General features: G+C 42.5%; 1 long non-coding RNA gene across 1 annotated transcript in view; it reads left to right on the forward strand.

Moving 5' to 3' along the window:
- Positions 1-8,672: 8,672 nt before the first annotated feature.
- LOC122553191 overlaps positions 8,673-24,620 on the forward strand; it is a 31,182-nt gene continuing 15,234 nt past the window's right edge. The window contains exon 1 of the long non-coding RNA XR_006312623.1: positions 8,673-8,717. This is a non-coding gene — a long non-coding RNA (uncharacterized LOC122553191). The remainder of the gene's footprint in view (positions 8,718-24,620) is intronic.

Here is a 24,620-nt window from a genome sequence, read left to right on the forward strand (position 1 = left end):
AACTGACAACCGGAAGCAGCAGGGACAGGCCACTACAAATGCCGGAGAAAACACCACAGAAGTGCTTCACAGGAGGCTCCCAAGCACTGAGGATGTCACCTAGACAGGGGACGAAACGTTTGCAACAAAAACTTCCAGCTCAGCAAACAGAACCACGGCAGTGTAAAATCATGATGGGTCTGAAAAAGATAGAGAGGGAAACCTCTGCCTGCACAGGATTTGCTTGTGATTTTGAGCAAGAGGCACAGAGGGAGATATGAGTGAGAGCAATTTTACACAGTGTTTGATAATGACCTGAAACCTATCAAACATTTGGCTGGAGGAAGTCAGAAGTCATACAACACCAGGTTATAGTCCAATAGGTTTATTTGAAATCACAAGCTTTCAGGTTAAGTGGCTTCACCTGATGAAGGGGCAGCGCTCCAAAAGCTTGTGATCTCAGATAAACCTGTCGGACTATAATCTGGGGTCATGTGACTTCTGAACTTGTCTAGCCCAGTCCAATACTGGCACCCCCACATCTTGGCTGGAGGCAAATAGACAAGGGGCAAATAGGGACAGGCAATAAAAATTTGCCGTGTCTCACAAGTGAATAAAAGAAAAAGACATGTTAAGTGATTGGGTACAAACCAGCCAAATAGGATATAATGTGGAGAACTTTGGCAGGAATAGGGGAAATGAAGATTATATGAATGGAGAAAAACTGCAGAAAGCTACAGAACAGTGGGATTTGAGAGTCCTCATCCACGAATCATAAAAAAGCTGGCATCCAGTTCTGTAGGTTGCGGGGAGGAAAAATGGCAGCTGTCCTTTATTTCAAAATGAATGGAATATAAAAGTAGGGAGGTTTTGCTAAAACTCTGCAAGGTACTCACTGGACTATAGCTGGAATATTGTGAAGTTTCTGGCCCCTTATCTAGGGAATGATATATTGACATCAGCGTAGTCTGGAGCAGGATCACTGGGCTGAACCTGGTATGGAGGGACTGCTTTATGAGAAGAGGTTACATTCATTGGGCCTGTACTCATTAGAATATAGAAGAATGAGAGACAACTTTACTGAAACATAAAAGATTCTGAGGGTGTAAGTCTGGAACCCTGGGAGAGGCCCCTTGGTTCCCTGATTGGTCAAATAAACACTAGCAGCTCGGTCTGATTCAACAATTTATTATGACGCCAGGCATAGGTTATCCAGCAACACCCGGGTTAAGCACCTCTGAGTACTCTGAAAAAGCTGCTATGTCTTAACTTAAACACAAGCAACTTTTATAAGTCTCTTAACAACCAGAACAGCCTTAACTGCAAAATTAATCCAATAAAATGAAATAAAATGATAAATAGACATAAAGTTAAACCAATGATATTTCCTGGGAACTGACTTGTTTTGCACGTCTTTATCTCCAGGACACCTGGTTTCCACGGTTAATTTAGGATACTTTAATAATGTCATATCTTACTTAGTTAATTCATACTATGAACAGGGCATTGTTTTGCTAATCTCTTTCAATTAGTTCAGGAATGCAGTTTTCAGCAGAGTTAGATACCATTGCTCCTTGAAGCCATCTTGTTACTTGCATTAAGAAGCCATTTTGTGGTTAATAAAAGCATGCATTAAATGGTTGCTCCTGACAACAGCCTAAATCCAGATTTTTAGGTCCTCAAGGGGACTTGACAAGGTCAATGCAGAGAGATTGTTCCCCTTGTGGGAGAGTCTGAGGCTGGAGAGCAGAAACTCAGAATAAGGGTCAGAGCTGAAAATGTGTTGCTGGAAAAGCGCAGCAGGTCAGGCAGCATCCAAGGAGCAGGAGAATCGACGTTTCGGGCATGAACCCTTCTTCAGGAATGAGGAAAGTGTGTCTGAAGAAGGGCTCATGCCCGAAACGTCGATTCTCCTGCCCCTTGGATGCTGCCTGACCTGCTGCGCTTTTCCAGCAACACATTTTCAGCTCTGATCTCCAGCATCTGCAGTCCTCACTTTCTCCTCAGAATAAGGGTCACCCATTTAAGACAGAGATGAGGAGGAAATTCTTCTCTCAGACAGTTGGTGTATCTGTGGAATCCTTCACAAAGAAGGCTGTCAAGGCTGGGTAATAAGATCTATACAAGGCTGAGAGAGACAGAGCTTTAAAGGAAGGGAATTGAGAGTTATAGGGAAAAGGCAGACAAGTGGAGTTGAGGATCAGCCACAATCTGACTGATTGGCAGAGTAGATTGAATGGGCTGAGTGGCCTTGTTCAGCTCCTATCTTTTATAGACTTATGATTTGAAAGAATGCTGGATAGGCATGAGGGCCGTCAACTTTCAGGACTACATGAACAGACAGGAGGAATGGAACTGATGCAGAGGTTGCAGAGACTTGATGGACTTCACTTTAATAAATCTATGTGTAAAACATTGTCAGATTTAGTTTGACAGAAAACAGTGAAGACACTAGACCTGGTTTTAATTTGTTCACATGTTTTCTCTTAAAGGTGCAAACGCCCCAGTCATTTACCAGTCTCCGATCCTGGAACGTGTCACTGAGGGTCACACTGCCCGGTTACAGTGCACCGTGATGAACGCCGCAGTGACACACACTGATGTTCACTGGTACCGGGAACAACAAGAGAACAGCACGGAGTGGGTTTTAACAGATGATGTGAGGAACATCACACAATGGAGCCCAGGATTCACTGAGCGGTTCCAGTCTTCCAGAGAGCCCTCCAATAACAGCTTCATTCTGACCATCACAAACGTGCAGCCTAATGACACTGGGGTCTATTTCTGTAAAGTGTGGGGAGACATCAGTGGGAATGGAACCCAGTTGATTGTAACCAATGAAGGTGTCTCCAGAATTAGAACTGGAATGAATGGAACCGGTGAAGAAAAATTGAGGAATGGGAATGAGCTGGATGCAGGCAGAGGTGAACTGTCCACCACCGTGTCGAACTGCAATGGAACTAGACAACAAGCCGGGAATGTGTACAACTGGAATGTAGCTACTGGAGAGAAATCCGGGATTGGGAATGAATCAGAGATCTCTGGTCATGTGTCCAGACAGAATAAAACCATTGGAGAGAAAACCAGGACTGAGAATGAGCTGCAAGCTGTTACTGGACAGTTTTCCTGGAATGTGTCTGAACAAAATAGAATCAACATGGATGATCCCAGGAATGGGAGTGACCTGATATTAAGCAATGAACAAGTACTTGGAAATGAGCTGAAACAAAATGAAACCATTAATAAGATTATTAGAAATGAGAATGAATTAAATGCAAATGGAGGTGGCCAGTTCAAAACTAGGAATGAGCTAATTGCAGTCAGTAGAGAGTTATCCGGTATTGTGTCTATCAGGAATGGAGCCAATGGAGAAATATCTGGGAATTTTACCAACTGGAATAGAACGAGTGGAGACATATTGAGCAATGCATCTATTGGGAATGGAACCAGTGAAGTGATATTCAGGAATGTGTCTATTGGGAATGGAACCGGTGAAGTGATATTCAGGAATGTGTCTATTAGGAATGGAACCGGTGAAGATATATCCAAGAATGTGTCTATTGGGAATGGAACCAGTGAAGTGATATTGAGGAATGTGTCTATTGGAAATGGAACCGGTGAAGATATATCCAAGAATGTGTCTATTGGAAATGGAACCGGTGAAGTGATATTCAGGAATGTGTCTATTGGGAATGGAACCAGTGAGGTGATATTCAGGAATGTGTCTATTGGGAATGGAACTGATGAAGATATATCCAAGAATGTGTCTATCAGGAACGGAACCAGTGAGGTGATATCGAGGAATGTGTCCGACGGGAATGGGACCTGTAGAGAGATATCTGGGATTGTGTCAAACAGGAATGGAACCAATGAAGGGAAATCTGGGATTGTATCCATTGGGAATGCAACAAGTGGAGAGATATCTGAGATTATTTCAAATGGGAATGGGACCAGTGGAGAGATATCCAGGATTTTGTCTATTGGGAATGGGACCAGCGGAGAGATATCTGGGATTTTGTCTATTGGGAATGGGACCAGCGGAGAGATATCCGGGATTGTGTCTATTAGGAATGGGACCAGTGGAGAGATATCCATGATTATGTCTATTGGGAATGAAACCATTGGATTAATATCCGGGATTGTGTCCAACTGGAATGGAACTGGTGGAGATATATCTGGGGTTGTGTCTATTGGGAAAGGAACCATTAGAGAGTTATCTGGGATGGTTCCTATCGGGAAAGGAACTACTGGAGAGATATCCGGGATTGTCTCTATCGGGAATGGAACCAGTGGAGAGGTATCCGCAATTGTGTCTATTGGGAATATACCCATTGGAGTAATATCTGGCAATGTGTCCAACTGGAATGGAACCAGACGAGAAATTTCCAGGATCATGAATGAATCAAATGCAGTCACTGCAAACAATTCAAGCAATGGGAATGAACTGAAAATAGCCAACAGAACAGCATCAATCCCTGGATCCAAATGGATAGAAACCAGTCGGGCAATAAATGTGACAAGGAATATGCTGAACACAAGCAGTGGAGAAATATCACGGAATGTTCCAAATATATCCAGCGGAGAAGTCACCAGGAATGTGTCACAATGGAATAACAGCAGAGGACAGATATCCAAGACTGAGAATGAACTGAATTTCACAAGTGGAGAGGTGAACAGGATTGTGTCCAACTGTAGTGTAACGAGTGCAGCAATTCCCAGGATTCGGAATGAATCAGATGCAGTAATCAGAGTGACTTCATACGTTGGGAACAATCTGAGTGCAGCCAGTGGAGTGATCTCCAAAACTGGGAATGAGCTGAATACATCCAATCTAAGGGCATCCAGCATTGGAATCAGGCCAAAAGCAATCAATGTAGAGATCTCCAAGACTAGAAGTGACACAAATGCAGGAAATAGAAAGCTTTCTTGGAAAATGTCCAAACGATATAGACATCGTGGACAACCCTCCAAGCCTGGGAATCAATTGAATTTTGCAAGTGGAGCATTACCCAGCATTGTTTCCAAATGGAATGGAACTATTGGGGAGATTTTCAGGATTGGAAGTGAATTGAAATCAGCCAGCAGAGAGATCTCCGGGACTGGGAATGAGACAAATATTGCCAGTGCAGAGATCTCCAGGATTGGGAATGAGACAAATCTTGCTAGTAAAGAAATCTCCAGGATTGGGAATGAGACGAATGTTGCCAGTGCGGAGATCTCCGGGATTGGGAATGAGACTAATGTTGCCAGTAGAGAAATCTCTGGGACTGGGAATGAGACAAATATTGCCAGAGCGGAGATCTCCGGGATTGGGAATGAGACTAATGTTGCCAGTGCGGAGATCTCCGGGATTGGGAATGAGACTAATGTTGCCAGTAGAGAAATCTCCAGGATTGGGGATGAGACTAATGTTGCCAGTGCGGAGATCTCCAGGATTGGGAATGAGACAAATCTTGCTAGTAAAGAAATCTCCAGGATTGGGAATGAAACGAATGTTGTCAGTGCGGAGATCTCCGGGATTGGGAATGAGACTAATGTTGCCAGTGCGGAGATCTCCAGGATTGGGAATGAGACAAATCTTGCTAGTAAAGAAATCTCCAGGATTGGGAATGAAACGAATGTTGCCAGTGCGGAGATCTCCGGGATTGGGAATGAGACTAATGTTGCCAGTAGAGAAATCTCTGGGACTGGGAATGAGACAAATGTTGTCAGTGCGGAGATCTCCGGGATTGGGAATGAGATGAATATTGCCAGTGCAGAGATCTCCAGGATTGGGAATGAGACAAATATTGCCAGTGCGGAGATCTCCAGGATTGGGAATGAGACTAATGTTGCCAGTGCGGAGATCTCCGGGATTGGGAATGAGACTAATGTTGCCAGTAGAGAAATCTCCTGGATTGGGAATGAGATTAATGATGCCAGTGCGGAGATCTCTGGGATTGGGAATGAGACTAATGTTGCCAGTGGAGGAATCTCCGGGACTGGGAATGAGACTAATGTTGCCAGTGCGGAGATCTCCAGGATTGGGAATGAGACTAATGTTGCCAGTGGAGGAATCTCCGGGACTGGGAATGAGATTAATGTTGCCAGTGCGGAGATCTCCGGGATTGGGAATGAGACTAATGTTGCCAGTGAAGGAATCTCCGGGACTGGGAATGAGACTAATGTTGCCAGTCCGGAGATCTCCAGGATTGGGAATGAGACAAATATTGCCAGTGCGGAGATCTCCGGGACTGGGAATGAGACTAATGTTGCCAGTGGAGAAATCTCCGGGACTAGGAATGAGACTAATGTTGCCAGTGCGGAGATCTCCGGGATTGGGAATGAGACAAATGTTGCCAGTAGAGAAACCTCTGGGACTGTGTCTAAAGAGACTAGAATCATTGGTGAAATAAGTATGAATGATAATGTGCTGAATGTATCCAATGATAAAATATCTGGAAATGAACGAAATGCAGCTCATGGAGCAATTACAAAAAATGGGAATGAAGTGACAGCAACCAGTGGGAAGAAATCTAGCAATGTGTCTAAAGTTAATGTAATTCATGGAAATACCTCCAGGTCTGGGAATGAACTCAGTGCAGCCAGAGGAGAGCTGGCCAAAACTGACCTGGAAGAAATCAGTGAAACATTTACAAGGAATGAGTTGAATACAATCAATGGAGAAGTTTCCAGGAACATGTCTAAATGGAATGGCACCAGTATAGAGAGCTTCAGAAATTGGAATGTACTGAATGGATCCATTGGTGACATTTCAAGGGCTGCGAAGAAACTGGAGACAGTGAATGAGGAGATGGAGGGCAGAGCAGTTCAATGGAATAGAACCAGTGAAGACAGATCCAGGATTGAGAAGGATCTGAATGTAACAAGCGGTAATTCAGCAAAGAATCAGTCTGAAGAAAAAGGAACCATTTTGGAGCGTTCCAGGAACAGGACAGAAATGAGTGTAACGATTGCAGAGATCTCCCGGAATATCACTCAGCTGAGCACAATCAGTAAGTAAACTTCAGCATTGTTTAGTGTGACTTTAAGAAAGGCAGGATTATATTTACACAACACTTGGTCATATTTCCCAGAAACATGACATTGAACTGCATGCCAGTGTTGAATCTTGGCCATAACCTCTTGCAAGTTGGGGAGTGTGACACCTTTCTACCAACTATGTCATAGATGTATTGCCATTTTTGCTCCCAAGCTCAGTTTGTCAGGCCAAAGCAATCTTCTAAGTGGGTGCATTGAGTAAACTGCATCAACAGCCAGCATGCATTGAAATACGGGAGAGGAAATTTCAATTGAGACATACAAGAAGGCATTAGATGATTATTTAGATAGAAATTATGTACAAGCATACAGGCAAAAAAACGGGAGATCGGCACAATGTCAGGATTCATATTGGCAGAGACAGTGGAGTCACATTGGGCTGAATGGCCTATTTCTGTGTCATAATAATTCCCAGGTTCTGTGAAACTATGTTAACATGAAACCTTCACAGAGCTACAAAAACAAATGAAATGCAGAGTAATAATTTACACAATAACCTAATACACATACTGAGTAATGTACATCATCATCTAAGCCAGCTACAGCATAATAACATACATTATACCTACAGAGTAATGCGTAAATACTAACTGCACAACTACAGAGTAATAGTGTAAATAATCATTTAACATTGCTACAGAGTAATAATGCATAAAATAACCAAAGATCGCTCCAGAGTAAAAATATACATAATAACCTACAGGGTAATAATTTACATCAAAAACCAAATTCACCTACAGAGTAATAATGTACACATTAAACTACCACACCTACAAAGTAATAATCTACATATTAATCTACCATACCTGCAGAGTAATAATGTACATATTAATCTATTGCACCTACAGAGGAACAACATACATATTAACCTACTACTCCTATGGAGGAATAATGCTCAGAATATCCCAACATAGCCACTGAATAATAATGTATGCAATAACTAAAAGAGCTACTAAGAAATAATGTATATAATAACCTAAAGCTACTACAGCATAGTAATGTATAAGATAACCTAAAGCGTCTGCAGTGTAATAACATACATATTAAACTACTGCATATACAGAGAAATAACGCACGTACAGTCATTTCTTTGATAGTGTGATAGTCGTGTTCCTGTGTGAGCACATGCTTTACAAGAATTCCACGGTACAAATAACAAAGTGTTGGTGATGCAATCACACTATAGCCAACACCGGTTTAAAAAGTTCACCCTTTAGATACAGCATCCCCTTTCGTCAATTGTGTTACAGTGAATTTGTGTTGACAAAATGTACGTTATAGCAGAATGACCTGTATTAACCCACTGCTTCTACAGAGGAATAATGTTCAGAATATCCCAACATAGCCACTGAATAATAAGGTATAAAATAACTAATACAGTTACTGACAAATAATGTATGGAATAACCCAAAGCTTCTAAAACATTAGAATACACATATTAACCTGCTGCACCTACAGAGTAATAATGTATGTAGTACCCCAACATAGCTACAGGTAGACGATCCTTCATCTGAACATGCAAAAACCGAAAAGCTCTGAAGTCTGAAGGTTTTTTTGTGAAGTTTTTAACTCATTAACAAGGCTGTTTGGCGAGCAAACAGTTAACCCCAGGTTGACACCCACTCCATGTGTGTCATTCAGATACGACGTGGGGGGACGTAGCCAAGCACGTTCTTAGTTAGAAGTCTGCTTCTCTGGTAAGATTTTTTAAAAAATTTCACCATTAAACTGTCACATTCTGAAAACTGAAAAATTCCGAATTCCGAAAAAAACAGCTGGTCCCGAGCTTTTCAGATAAAGGATCTTCTAGTTGTATGGAGTAGTAATGGATACAATAACTAACAAGTGACAGAGGAATAATGTATATAAGATACAACCTTGCAGAATAATAATGTACACACACCTTCAAATAATGTTGATAATAACAGAACACACCTAGAGATTCATAATCAACTTAATAACCCGAGATACCCACACAGTAATCATGTATATAGTAACAGAGTACATCTACAGAAGAAAAAGATTTATAACATATTAAAAGAATAACAATGTCCATAAGGAGCAAGCACTGCTACAGACTAATAGTGTACATAATAACCACAGTAAAAATGTTAATTACAACCTAAAACAGCTACAGCTTAATAATGTATATAATAACCTCATACAAGTGCAGAGTAATCCGTTACATAGTAATTCAACATACCCACATAGACATAACGATAACCGAACAGAACTACAGAATAGTAATGTGGATATTAACATAACACATCTTAATCATAATAACACATATAATGTTCAAACACAGCTACAGAGAAATAACGGATATAGTACCTCAACCCAGCTACACAGTAATAATGATAATGGTACCCTAACACAGCAACAGAGTAATAATGGAAATGATACCCTAACCTAGATACACAGTAATATTGGGCATGGTACCCGAACCCAGCTACAGATTAAAACTGGATATGATACCCTATTAAGGACAAAAGGGTAACTAGGGAGAGAATAGGCCCCTTAAAGATCAGCAAGGTGGCCTTTGTGTGGAGCCACAAAAAATGGGAGAGATACTAAATGAATATTTTGCATCAGTATTTACTGTGGACAAGGATATGGAAGATATAGACTGTAGGGAAATAGATGGTGACATGTTGCAAAATGTCCAGATTACAGAGGAGGAAGTGCTGGATGTTTTGAAACGGATAAAAGTGGATAAATCTCCAGGACCAGGTGTACCCGAGAACTCTGTGGGAAGCTAGAGAAGTGATTGCTGGGCCTCTTGCTGAGAGGAGAAAGTGAGGTCTGCCGATGCTGGAGATCAAAGTTGAAACTTTATTGCTGGAACAGCACAGCAGGTCAGGCAGCTACACAGTAGTAATGGATATGACACCCTAACCCAGCTACACAGTAGTAATGGATATGACACCCTAACCCAGCTACACAGTAGTAATGGATATGACACCCTAACCCAGCTACACAGTAGTAATGGATATGACACCCTAACCCAGCTACACAGTAGTAATGGATATGACACCCTAACCCAGCTACACAGTAGTAATGGATATGACACCCTAACCCAGCTACACAGTAGTAATGGATATGACACCCTAACCCAGCTACACAGTAGTAATGGATATGACACCCTAACCCAGCTACACAGTAGTAATGGATATGACACCCTAACCCAGCTACACAGTAGTAATGGATATGACACCCTAACCCAGCTACACAGTAGTAATGGATATGACACCCTAACCCAGCTACACAGTAGTAATGGATATGACACCCTAACCCAGCTACACAGTAGTAATGGATATGACACCCTAACCCAGCTACACAGTAGTAATGGATATGACACCCTAACCCAGCTACACAGTAGTAATGGATATGACACCCTAACCCAGCTACACAGTAGTAATGGATATGACACCCTAACCCAGCTACACAGTAGTAATGGATATGACACCCTAACCCAGCTACACAGTAGTAATGGATATGACACCCTAACCCAGCTACACAGTAGTAATGGATATGACACCCTAACCCAGCTACACAGTAGTAATGGATATGACACCCTAACCCAGCTACACAGTAGTAATGGATATGACACCCTAACCCAGCTACACAGTAGTAATGGATATGACACCCTAACCCAGCTACACAGTAGTAATGGATATGACACCCTAACCCAGCTACACAGTAGTAATGGATATGACACCCTAACCCAGCTACACAGTAGTAATGGATATGACACCCTAACCCAGCTACACAGTAGTAATGGATATGACACCCTAACCCAGCTACACAGTAGTAATGGATATGACACCCTAACCCAGCTACACAGTAGTAATGGATATGACACCCTAACCCAGCTACACAGTAGTAATGGATATGACACCCTAACCCAGCTACACAGTAGTAATGGATATGACACCCTAACCCAGCTACACAGTAGTAATGGATATGACACCCTAACCCAGCTACACAGTAGTAATGGATATGACACCCTAACCCAGCTACACAGTAGTAATGGATATGACACCCTAACCCAGCTACACAGTAGTAATGGATATGACACCCTAACCCAGCTACACAGTAGTAATGGATATGACACCCTAACCCAGCTACACAGTAGTAATGGATATGACACCCTAACCCAGCTACACAGTAGTAATGGATATGACACCCTAACCCAGCTACACAGTAGTAATGGATATGACACCCTAACCCAGCTACACAGTAGTAATGGATATGACACCCTAACCCAGCTACACAGTAGTAATGGATATGACACCCTAACCCAGCTACACAGTAGTAATGGATATGACACCCTAACCCAGCTACACAGTAGTAATGGATATGACACCCTAACCCAGCTACACAGTAGTAATGGATATGACACCCTAACCCAGCTACACAGTAGTAATGGATATGACACCCTAACCCAGCTACACAGTAGTAATGGATATGACACCCTAACCCAGCTACACAGTAGTAATGGATATGACACCCTAACCCAGCTACACAGTAGTAATGGATATGACACCCTAACCCAGCTACACAGTAGTAATGGATATGACACCCTAACCCAGCTACACAGTAGTAATGGATATGACACCCTAACCCAGCTACACAGTAGTAATGGATATGACACCCTAACCCAGCTACACAGTAGTAATGGATATGACACCCTAACCCAGCTACACAGTAGTAATGGATATGACACCCTAACCCAGCTACACAGTAGTAATGGATATGACACCCTAACCCAGCTACACAGTAGTAATGGATATGACACCCTAACCCAGCTACACAGTAGTAATGGATATGACACCCTAACCCAGCTACACAGTAGTAATGGATATGACACCCTAACCCAGCTACACAGTAGTAATGGATATGACACCCTAACCCAGCTACACAGTAGTAATGGATATGACACCCTAACCCAGCTACACAGTAGTAATGGATATGACACCCTAACCCAGCTACACAGTAGTAATGGATATGACACCCTAACCCAGCTACACAGTAGTAATGGATATGACACCCTAACCCAGCTACACAGTAGTAATGGATATGACACCCTAACCCAGCTACACAGTAGTAATGGATATGACACCCTAACCCAGCTACACAGTAGTAATGGATATGACACCCTAACCCAGCTACACAGTAGTAATGGATATGACACCCTAACCCAGCTACACAGTAGTAATGGATATGACACCCTAACCCAGCTACACAGTAGTAATGGATATGACACCCTAACCCAGCTACACAGTAGTAATGGATATGACACCCTAACCCAGCTACACAGTAGTAATGGATATGACACCCTAACCCAGCTACACAGTAGTAATGGATATGACACCCTAACCCAGCTACACAGTAGTAATGGATATGACACCCTAACCCAGCTACACAGTAGTAATGGATATGACACCCTAACCCAGCTACACAGTAGTAATGGATATGACACCCTAACCCAGCTACACAGTAGTAATGGATATGACACCCTAACCCAGCTACACAGTAGTAATGGATATGACACCCTAACCCAGCTACACAGTAGTAATGGATATGACACCCTAACCCAGCTACACAGTAGTAATGGATATGACACCCTAACCCAGCTACACAGTAGTAATGGATATGACACCCTAACCCAGCTACACAGTAGTAATGGATATGACACCCTAACCCAGCTACACAGTAGTAATGGATATGACACCCTAACCCAGCTACACAGTAGTAATGGATATGACACCCTAACCCAGCTACACAGTAGTAATGGATATGACACCCTAACCCAGCTACACAGTAGTAATGGATATGACACCCTAACCCAGCTACACAGTAGTAATGGATATGACACCCTAACCCAGCTACACAGTAGTAATGGATATGACACCCTAACCCAGCTACACAGTAGTAATGGATATGACACCCTAACCCAGCTACACAGTAGTAATGGATATGACACCCTAACCCAGCTACACAGTAGTAATGGATATGACACCCTAACCCAGCTACACAGTAGTAATGGATATGACACCCTAACCCAGCTACACAGTAGTAATGGATATGACACCCTAACCCAGCTACACAGTAGTAATGGATATGACACCCTAACCCAGCTACACAGTAGTAATGGATATGACACCCTAACCCAGCTACACAGTAGTAATGGATATGACACCCTAACCCAGCTACACAGTAGTAATGGATATGACACCCTAACCCAGCTACACAGTAGTAATGGATATGACACCCTAACCCAGCTACACAGTAGTAATGGATATGACACCCTAACCCAGCTACACAGTAGTAATGGATATGACACCCTAACCCAGCTACACAGTAGTAATGGATATGACACCCTAACCCAGCTACACAGTAGTAATGGATATGACACCCTAACCCAGCTACACAGTAGTAATGGATATGACACCCTAACCCAGCTACACAGTAGTAATGGATATGACACCCTAACCCAGCTACACAGTAGTAATGGATATGACACCCTAACCCAGCTACACAGTAGTAATGGATATGACACCCTAACCCAGCTACACAGTAGTAATGGATATGACACCCTAACCCAGCTACACAGTAGTAATGGATATGACACCCTAACCCAGCTACACAGTAGTAATGGATATGACACCCTAACCCAGCTACACAGTAGTAATGGATATGACACCCTAACCCAGCTACACAGTAGTAATGGATATGACACCCTAACCCAGCTACACAGTAGTAATGGATATGACACCCTAACCCAGCTACACAGTAGTAATGGATATGACACCCTAACCCAGCTACACAGTAGTAATGGATATGACACCCTAACCCAGCTACACAGTAGTAATGGATATGACACCCTAACCCAGCTACACAGTAGTAATGGATATGACACCCTAACCCAGCTACACAGTAGTAATGGATATGACACCCTAACCCAGCTACACAGTAGTAATGGATATGACACCCTAACCCAGCTACACAGTAGTAATGGATATGACACCCTAACCCAGCTACACAGTAGTAATGGATATGACACCCTAACCCAGCTACACAGTAGTAATGGATATGACACCCTAACCCAGCTACACAGTAGTAATGGATATGACACCCTAACCCAGCTACACAGTAGTAATGGATATGACACCCTAACCCAGCTACACAGTAGTAATGGATATGACACCCTAACCCAGCTACACAGTAGTAATGGATATGACACCCTAACCCAGCTACACAGTAGTAATGGATATGACACCCTAACCCAGCTACACAGTAGTAATGGATATGACACCCTAACCCAGCTACACAGTAGTAATGGATATGACACCCTAACCCAGCTACACAGTAGTAATGGATATGACACCCTAACCCAGCTACACAGTAGTAATGGATATGACACCCTAACCCAGCTACACAGTAGTAATGGATATGACACCCTAACCCAGCTACACAGTAGTAATGGATATGACACCCTAACCCAGCTACACAGTAGTAATGGATATGACACCCTAACCCAGCTACACAGTAGTAATGGATATGACACCCTAACCCAGCTACACAGTAGTAATGGATATGACACCCTAACCCAGCTACACAGTAGTAATGGATATGACACCCTAACCCAGCTACACAGTAGTAATGGATATGACACCCTAACCCAGCTACACAGTAGTAATGGATATGACACCCTAACCCAGCTACACAGTAGTAATGGATATGACACCCTAACCCAGCTACACAGTAGTAATGGATATGACACCCTAACCCAGCTACACAGTAGTAATGGATATGACACCCTAACCCAGCTACACAGTAGTAATGGATATGACACCCTAACCCAGCTACACAGTAGTAATGGATATGACACCCTAACCCAGCTACACAGTAGTAATGGATATGACACCCTAACCCAGCTACACAGTAGTAATGGATATGACACCCTAACCCAGCTACACAGTAGTAATGGATATGACACCCTAACCCAGCTACACAGTAGTAATGGATATGACACCCTAACCCAGCTACACAGTAGTAATGGATATGACACCCTAACCCAGCTACACAGTAGTAATGGATATGACACCCTAACCCAGCTACACAGTAGTAATGGATATGACACCCTAACCCAGCTACACAGTAGTAATGGATATGACACCCTAACCCAGCTACACAGTAGTAATGGATATGACACCCTAACCCAGCTACACAGTAGTAATGGATATGACACCCTAACCCAGCTACACAGTAGTAATGGATATGACACCCTAACCCAGCTACACAGTAGTAATGGATATGACACCCTAACCCAGCTACACAGTAGTAATGGATATGACACCCTAACCCAGCTACACAGTAGTAATGGATATGACACCCTAACCCAGCTACACAGTAGTAATGGATATGACACCCTAACCCAGCTACACAGTAGTAATGGATATGACACCCTAACCCAGCTACACAGTAGTAATGGATATGACACCCTAACCCAGCTACACAGTAGTAATGGATATGACACCCTAACCCAGCTACACAGTAGTAATGGATATGACACCCTAACCCAGCTACACAGTAGTAATGGATATGACACCCTAACCCAGCTACACAGTAGTAATGGATATGACACCCTAACCCAGCTACACAGTAGTAATGGATATGACACCCTAACCCAGCTACACAGTAGTAATGGATATGACACCCTAACCCAGCTACACAGTAGTAATGGATATGACACCCTAACCCAGCTACACAGTAGTAATGGATATGACACCCTAACCCAGCTACACAGTAGTAATGGATATGACACCCTAACCCAGCTACACAGTAGTAATGGATATGACACCCTAACCCAGCTACACAGTAGTAATGGATATGACACCCTAACCCAGCTACACAGTAGTAATGGATATGACACCCTAACCCAGCTACACAGTAGTAATGGATATGACACCCTAACCCAGCTACACAGTAGTAATGGATATGACACCCTAACCCAGCTACACAGTAGTAATGGATATGACACCCTAACCCAGCTACACAGTAGTAATGGATATGACACCCTAACCCAGCTACACAGTAGTAATGGATATGACACCCTAACCCAGCTACACAGTAGTAATGGATATGACACCCTAACCCAGCTACACAGTAGTAATGGATATGACACCCTAACCCAGCTACACAGTAGTAATGGATATGACACCCTAACCCAGCTACACAGTAGTAATGGATATGACACCCTAACCCAGCTACACAGTAGTAATGGATATGACACCCTAACCCAGCTACACAGTAGTAATGGATATGACACCCTAACCCAGCTACACAGTAGTAATGGATATGACACCCTAACCCAGCTACACAGTAGTAATGGATATGACACCCTAACCCAGCTACACAGTAGTAATGGATATGACACCCTAACCCAGCTACACAGTAGTAATGGATATGACACCCTAACCCAGCTACACAGTAGTAATGGATATGACACCCTAACCCAGCTACACAGTAGTAATGGATATGACACCCTAACCCAGCTACACAGTAGTAATGGATATGACACCCTAACCCAGCTACACAGTAGTAATGGATATGACACCCTAACCCAGCTACACAGTAGTAATGGATATGACACCCTAACCCAGCTACACAGTAGTAATGGATATGACACCCTAACCCAGCTACACAGTAGTAATGGATATGACACCCTAACCCAGCTACACAGTAGTAATGGATATGACACCCTAACCCAGCTACACAGTAGTAATGGATATGACACCCTAACCCAGCTACACAGTAGTAATGGATATGACACCCTAACCCAGCTACACAGTAGTAATGGATATGACACCCTAACCCAGCTACACAGTAGTAATGGATATGACACCCTAACCCAGCTACACAGTAGTAATGGATATGACACCCTAACCCAGCTACACAGTAGTAATGGATATGACACCCTAACCCAGCTACACAGTAGTAATGGATATGACACCCTAACCCAGCTACACAGTAGTAATGGATATGACACCCTAACCCAGCTACACAGTAGTAATGGATATGACACCCTAACCCAGCTACACAGTAGTAATGGATATGATACCCTAACACATTCTGCAGGGGAATAATGTATGTAATAATGTTAATAGAAACCTCACCCACCTCCAGAGTAACAATGTAGAATTAACCTTACAAATTTAAGTATGGTTTAGTCTACATAACACACCTACAGAATAATAACGCACATGAAAATATAATACATTGACATAGAAATAACGCCCATAATAACCTAATGCAAGGTAGTAATGTTCGAAATAACCTCACATATCTACGGAGTAATATTGAACATAACAATGTAACAGGCCCATAGAGCAATAAGGTATGTAATAGGTTAATGCACCCTAAGAGTAATAATGGGCATAATAACAGGAAATAGGTACAGAGTAATAATGGACAAAGAAATATAATGCATCCAGAGAGTAATGCTGTATATAATAATGAAGTAGACCAATAGTGTAATAATCTATGTAATATCCCAGAGCTACAAAGTAATAATGTGTATAATAACTATCACAGTCATAAAGCTACATGGTAATAATGTTCATTAATGATATACATAATAACTAAGATTAGAGTGGTGCTGGAAAAGCACAGCAGGTCAGGCAGCATCCGAGGAGCAGGAAAATCGATGTTTTGGGCAAAAGTGCTTCATCAGGAATAGAGGCAGGGAGCCTGCAGAGTGGAGAGAGATTTTCCTGCTCCTCGGATGCTGCCTGACCTGCTGTGCTTTTCCAGCACCACTCTGATCTCTGGTTTCCAGTATCTGCAGTCCTTGATTTTACCTACATAATAACTAACACATTCTATCGAGTAATGACATAATATTGTAACACATCGCACATACAATATACAGAATACCTGACCCAACCTGCACAGTAAGAATATATATTTTAACCCAATAAACCCACAGAATGATAACGTGCTGAATAACTGAACACACCTACAGAGGAATACCGTAAATATTAACCCAGAACAGCAGCAGAATAATAACACATATAGTGACCTGACACACCTATAGAGTAACCATCTTCAGAATAACGTTAGTTACAGAGTAATAATGTTTATAATAACTGAACACATCGACATAGTAATAACACACAGAATAAGCTAACACATGTACAGTGTAATAATGTTCATAATATGTTAACATATAACTTCAGAATAACGATGCAGATAATAAAGTATTCTTATGGCGTAATTATGTACGTATTAAACCAACACAGCTACAGAGTGACAATGTACAAAGCAAGCTAAAATATCTCCAGAAGAAAAGTGGATATAACACAGCTAAAGGGTAATAACACATATATTAATGCAAAACACCTACAGAATAATTATATATATAATATATATATCATATCACTCCTATAGAGTCATTATGTCAAAAACTAAGCAAGTTGCAGAGGGAAAATGTACATAACGACTGAAAGCAGCTGAGTAATAATGTGTACAATAAGATAACCCACCCAGAGTGTAATAGAGTACATAATGAGCTCACACACCTACACAGTAATAATGTACATAAGAAACAAACAGACCTACAGATTATCAATGTACATTATAACATTACACAGGCCAAGAGTGAAAATAAACACATCTGCCTACAGTAGAATAAACTACATAATTATTTAACAGTTACAGAATATAATATACATAGCATCCAGGCACATGACAACCACCTGATGAAGGAGCAGTGCTCCGAAAGCTAGTGTGCTTCCAACTAAACCTGTTGGACTATAACCTGATGGTGTGTGATTTTTAACTTTATACACCCCAGTCCAACACTGGCATATCCACACCATAACATCCAGGAAGACTGACACAGTAATACTGTATATATAATATTGTATATAACTAATGATGTACACAAAAACATGACATGGATACTGAAGAATAATGTATGTAATGATCTATTATAGACACACAGTAACAATGGACATCCAAAACGACCACATCTATGGGGGAATAATGTACAGAATAACCTACTGCATGTACAAAGTAATAAAATGTGTAATAAGCTAAAACACCTACAGTGTAATTATGTTGTGGTTCTGTTCGCCGAGCTGGAAGTTTTTGTTGCAAACGTTTCGTCCCCTGGCTAGGCGACATCATCAGTGCTTGGGAGCCTCCTGCGAAGCGCTTCTTTGATGTTTCCTCCGGTGTTTATAGTGGTCTGTCCCTGCCGCTTCCGGTTGTCAGTTTCAGCTGTCCGCTGTAGTGGTTGATATATTGGGTCCAGGTCGATGTGTTTGTTGATGGAGTTTGTGGCTGAATGCCATGCCTCTAGGAATTCCCTGGCTGTTCTCTGTCTGGCTTGCATTTGAGATGATGACAGCATTTGAGAATGGAAGGGTTCTTTAAATAAGTAAATGGATTGCTCTACGTGACATTTTATTTTAAAGTGTTATCAGTGCTCCTGATTAGGTTTCACAGATTGACACTACATTTTTAAAATGCATAAATACTGGAGTTGGTAAGGTGGAAAATAATTTGTAGCTCTAATTTAAAATATTTCCTCATTTTACTAGTTTGTGCATCTCATGTACATTGATGACATTCTATAGTTTATCAAAACAAGATAATCATTAATGAATCAAATAAGGAATTCAGGAACAGAAACTGGTAGTAGTGAATAATTGAGGCAACCATGAGGTAATTGAGGTAACCATGAAGGTCTTTACAAGACCAGACAAACTCGGCATATGTATTTTCTGTCAGACCTGTTGAATTTTTCAAGCACTACTTTGTTTCCAATATCCAACATCTGCAGTTCTTTGCTTTATTAAAGGAAATCAAGAGAACTGCCTTTACTCTGAGATTAGTAAAGCAATGGAATACATTGTCACAGGGAGTGTTTGAAGAAGGTGGCATGGATGAATTAAAACTGCACAATTTTTTTGAGGGAAATATTTTGCTGTGTTTTGTCTAACTCTGTATAGTCTCCCAAAGTGCTATTAGCCTTCATGGAAATTCTTGCAAGAACTCTTTATTTGCAGCTTACGTGTTCTTTTCATATTACGTTCATTTTCAGTTCCTTTGTCATTGTTAACCTTGCTGGCAAAATTGCCCTTCTTTCAAGTCTGCTGAATTTTGTTTGCTTCTTAAATTTCTTATAGCTCACTTCTGCATTTTAGAAAACTACTACTCCATCTTTAATCACCCAAGTACCTCTAAACTCCTCAAACACGGTCTTGTCAAGACCTTCATGGTGGCCTCAATTAGTTTTTCAGTTTAAAAGGGAAATAAATAATCAAGATCTCTTTTCAGGCAGTGGGTCATGAAGTATAGCCTTCCAGAAGGAATGAAAACCCTAAAATCTGTGAAGTATGAATACTGGTCTGACTTGTTTTATATACCTAACAGTGCTCCAGGGCAACCAGTGCATTCATTTCCAAGTACTGCTGTTTATTTTTACTGGTTTGTCCCTCTGGGAAGTGTCAAAAAATGTGGTGCTGGAAAAGCACAGCAGTCAGGCATCATCTGAGGAGCAGCAGAATCTGGGAAGTGTGTCCATTTGCACTGAGGCAGGCAACACACTGTCTTTGGTGTGCTGCCTCATCTAAATGATTTTATTGTGCAGTTCAGCATGGAACATGCTGCTGACTGGCAGAATGTCAAACAGGACGACCAAAAGGATGTCTCAGAGCCAAAAGTGTTACCAACCAAGTCATGACTAAAATCGCGTTCAACTGAGAATATTCATGAGTGTACTATGGACCTACATGGTCCAAAGGAGCAGGTATTGTGCCAAAGAAGCCTCAGCGGTTGCATTATATCTTGATGTACCCTGTGGGTTGCTGGAACTCACATTAGTGAGTCACGAATATGAAGAAACCTGACTGGGAAGTAACTAGAAATACTTTAGTCAATGTTTTTTTTGTTTGGGTGTTTCATGGTTCCAACACCAGCAGCAGGTCAGCACCCAATTTTACAGTCTTAAAGAGGGATATGCAAAGTTAAAAATCACACAACACCAGGTTATAGTCCAACAGGTTTAATTGGAAGCACTAGCTTTCGGAGCACTGCTCCTTTATTAGGTGGTTGTGGAGTGCAGTGCTCCAAAAGCTAGTGCTTCCAATTAAACTTGTTGGACTATAACCTGGTGTTGTGTGATTTTTAACTTTGTCCACCTCAGTCCAACATTCGGCATCTTGAAATCATTAAAAAGGGATGCATTTTCTAAACAAATGCAAACATTTCAGAAATGGAGTTATGAGTCCTTTACAGATTCTTGGAATTTATTCAGTTTTTTTGGCTTGGCAAAGGTGAAAAATCTATAAGTGCAGTGCATGAAAAATCATAACAATTTAGATAATCTACAAATTCCTTGAAAAGCTTTGAATGACTGGGATATCTTCCATTTATTGTAGGGAGTCTAACTCATTAATTTTAAATTTGGTCAGACACTCTGTCTGATCTTTTACAGAAAAATGCACCACATCTTTGTCTAATCACCCATACGGACAAATTAGTTTAAAAAAACAGGAAATGAACATGCTGATTGGACTGGAGTTTTGTGTAGCATTATGTAAGGGGTGTGATGGCCCAGTGGTATTATTGCTGGCCTATTAATTTAGGAAATTTAACTAATTCTCTGGAGACTTGAGTTCAAATCTTATCATGGCAGATTAAAACATATTTTGAATTAAGAATCTACTGATAATCATGAAACCATTGTCAGGAGAAAAAAAACTCATCTGGTTCACTCATAGAGATATACAACATGGAAATAGACCATTTGGTCTAACTAGTCCATGCTGACCAGCAATCCTAAATAAATCTAGTCCCATTTCTAAGTATTTGGCCCACGTCCACCCTGCTCTGGGGTATTTACAGGGGATTACCCTGCTCTGGGGTATTTACAGGGGATTACCCTGCTCTGGGGTATTTACAGGATTTACCCTGCTCTGGGGTATTTACAGGGGATTACCCTGCTCTGGGCTATTTACAGGGGTTTACCCTGCCCTTGGGTATTTACAGGGGATTACCCTGCTCTGGGGTATTTACAGGGGATTACCCTGCTCTGGGGTATTTACAGGATTTACCCTGCTCTGGGGATTTTACAGTGGTTTACCCTGCTCTGGGGTATTTACAGGGGATTACCCTGCTCTGGGGTATTTACAGGGGATTACCCTCTTCTGTGGTATTCACAGGTTTACCCTGCTCGGGGTATTTACAGGGGATTACCCTGCTCTGGGGTATTTACAGGGGATTACCCTGCTCTGGGGTATTTACAGGATTTACCCTGCTCTGGGGATTTTACAGTGGTTTACCCTGCTCTGTGGATTTTACAGTGGTTTACCCTGCTCTGGGGTATTTACAGGGGATTACCCTCTTCTGTGGTATTCACAGGTTTACCCTGCTCTGGAGTATTTACAGAGCATTACCTTGCTCTGGGATATATACAGAGTTTACCCTGCTCTGGGGTATTTACAGGGGATTACCCTGCTCTGGGGTATTTACAGTGGTTTACCCTGCTCTGGGGTATTTACAGGGTTTACCCTGCCCTGGGGTATTTATAGGCGATTACCCTGCTCTGGGGTATTTACAGGGATTACCCTGCTCTGGGGTATTTACAGGGGATTACCCTGCCCTGGGGTATTTACAGGGATTACCCTGCTCTGGGGTATTTACAGGGGATTACCCTCTTCTGTGGTATTCACAGGTTTACCCTGCTCTGGGGTATTTACATGGGATTACCCTGCCCTGGGGTATTTACAGGGATTACCCTGCTCTGGGGTATTTACAGGGGATTACCCTGCTCAGGTGTATTTACTGGGTTTACCCTGCTCTGGGGTATTTACAGGGGATTACCCTCTTCTGTGGTATTCACAGGTTTACCCTGCTCTGGGGTATTTACTGGGTTTACCCTGCTCTGGGGTATTTACTGGGTTTACCCTGCTCTGGAGTATTTACAGGGGATTACCCTGCCCTGGGGTATTTACAGGGATTACCCTGCTCTGGGGTATTTACAGGGGTTTACCCTGCTCAGGTGTATTTACTGGGGATTACCGTGCCCTGGGGTATTTACAGGGGTTTACCCTGCTCTGGGGTATTTACAGGGGATTACCCTGCTCTGGGTTATTTACAGGGGATTACCCTGCCCTGGGCTATTTACAGGGATTACCCTGCTCAGGTGTATTTACTGGGGATTACCCTGCTCTGGGCTATTTACAGGGATTACCCTGCTCAGGTGTATTTACTGGGGATTACCCTGCTCTGGGGTATTTACAGGGGTTTACCCTGCTCTGGGGTATTTACAGGGGTTAATCCAGTTCTCTGGGGTATTCATAGACAACACAGAATAGTATAACACAGGAACAGGCCCTTCGGCCCACCATTTTTATGCTGATCATGGTGCCATTCTGAACTGCCTGCACATGGTCCATATATCCCTCTGTTCTCTACCTGTTCGTGTGTCAGTCGAACTGCCTCTTAAACATTGCTTCTCCCACCTCTCCCAGAGGCACGTTCCCAGCACCTACCACCCTCTGTGTAAAATAACATTCCCCCCCGACATCCCTCTCACAATCAGCTCCATAGCTGGATCCTGTATAATACTGAGTTCCCACAAATGTCAACAGCATCCCCTTTCTCTTGGGACCTGTGCCACCTTCAGTAATTCATCTGCAGAAAGACCCAGTTCCCGTCTGTGAGGGGGATTTAGCAGCTTACAATCCACCAGAGTGTGAATGCTAGCTAGTGCTGACCCATTCACCTGTGTCACCCCCTGGGACACTGGGAAGCAGAGACCATCACTTCCTCATTCACCACATCAGTTTCAGAATACCCTTGACTGAATGGAACGCTGAAGCATTGCCTGGTTAGGATGGGGTACAGTCATCAGGCACTGCCTTGAGATGGTCACTCAGCCGATTGGTCACTTTCACCAGGTGAAAGTGAGGTCTGCAGATGCTGGAGGTCAGATGCTGGGCATAAGCCCTTGATTCCTGAAGAAGGGCTTATGCCCGAAATGTCGATTCTCCTGCTCCTTGGATGCTGCCTGACCTGCTGCGCTTTTCCAGCAACACATTTTCAGCCCCACTTTCACCAGGTTCCAGGCTAAAGCGGAATGTGTGATGAAGATGTGGCCCTTGTTACTGGGGGGGACAGTGTGTGTATGGTGAGAGCTGTATACCTGCCCCTGACTACTAGGAGCTAACAACTTGTTCCACATTGACGTGATTTCAAGCAAGAGCCTTGTGTCCAGCTGTGGGTGGGTTATTGCTCACTGCAGCAGGAGGTCTATGTGCTGAGTGTGTTGTGTGTGTTATGAAAGCAACACACAAATGAAGTTGCATCAAGACACTGTTCAAAAGGGCCACAACACACTGCAGTACACCAGAACTGCAAAAAGAGGAAGAGGAACACCTATACAAGGTATTCGCCAAAAACGGATATCCTCGCAATTTCATCAACAGATGCCTAAGGGAAAGACAACAGAACGAGGACATGCCGCAACCCAAAGGACTAGCCACACTACCATACATCAAGAACATCTCTGAACTGACAGCCAG

The sequence above is a fragment of the Chiloscyllium plagiosum genome, chromosome 9, assembly GCF_004010195.1.
Source record: "Chiloscyllium plagiosum isolate BGI_BamShark_2017 chromosome 9, ASM401019v2, whole genome shotgun sequence".
NCBI lineage: Eukaryota > Metazoa > Chordata > Chondrichthyes > Orectolobiformes > Hemiscylliidae > Chiloscyllium > Chiloscyllium plagiosum.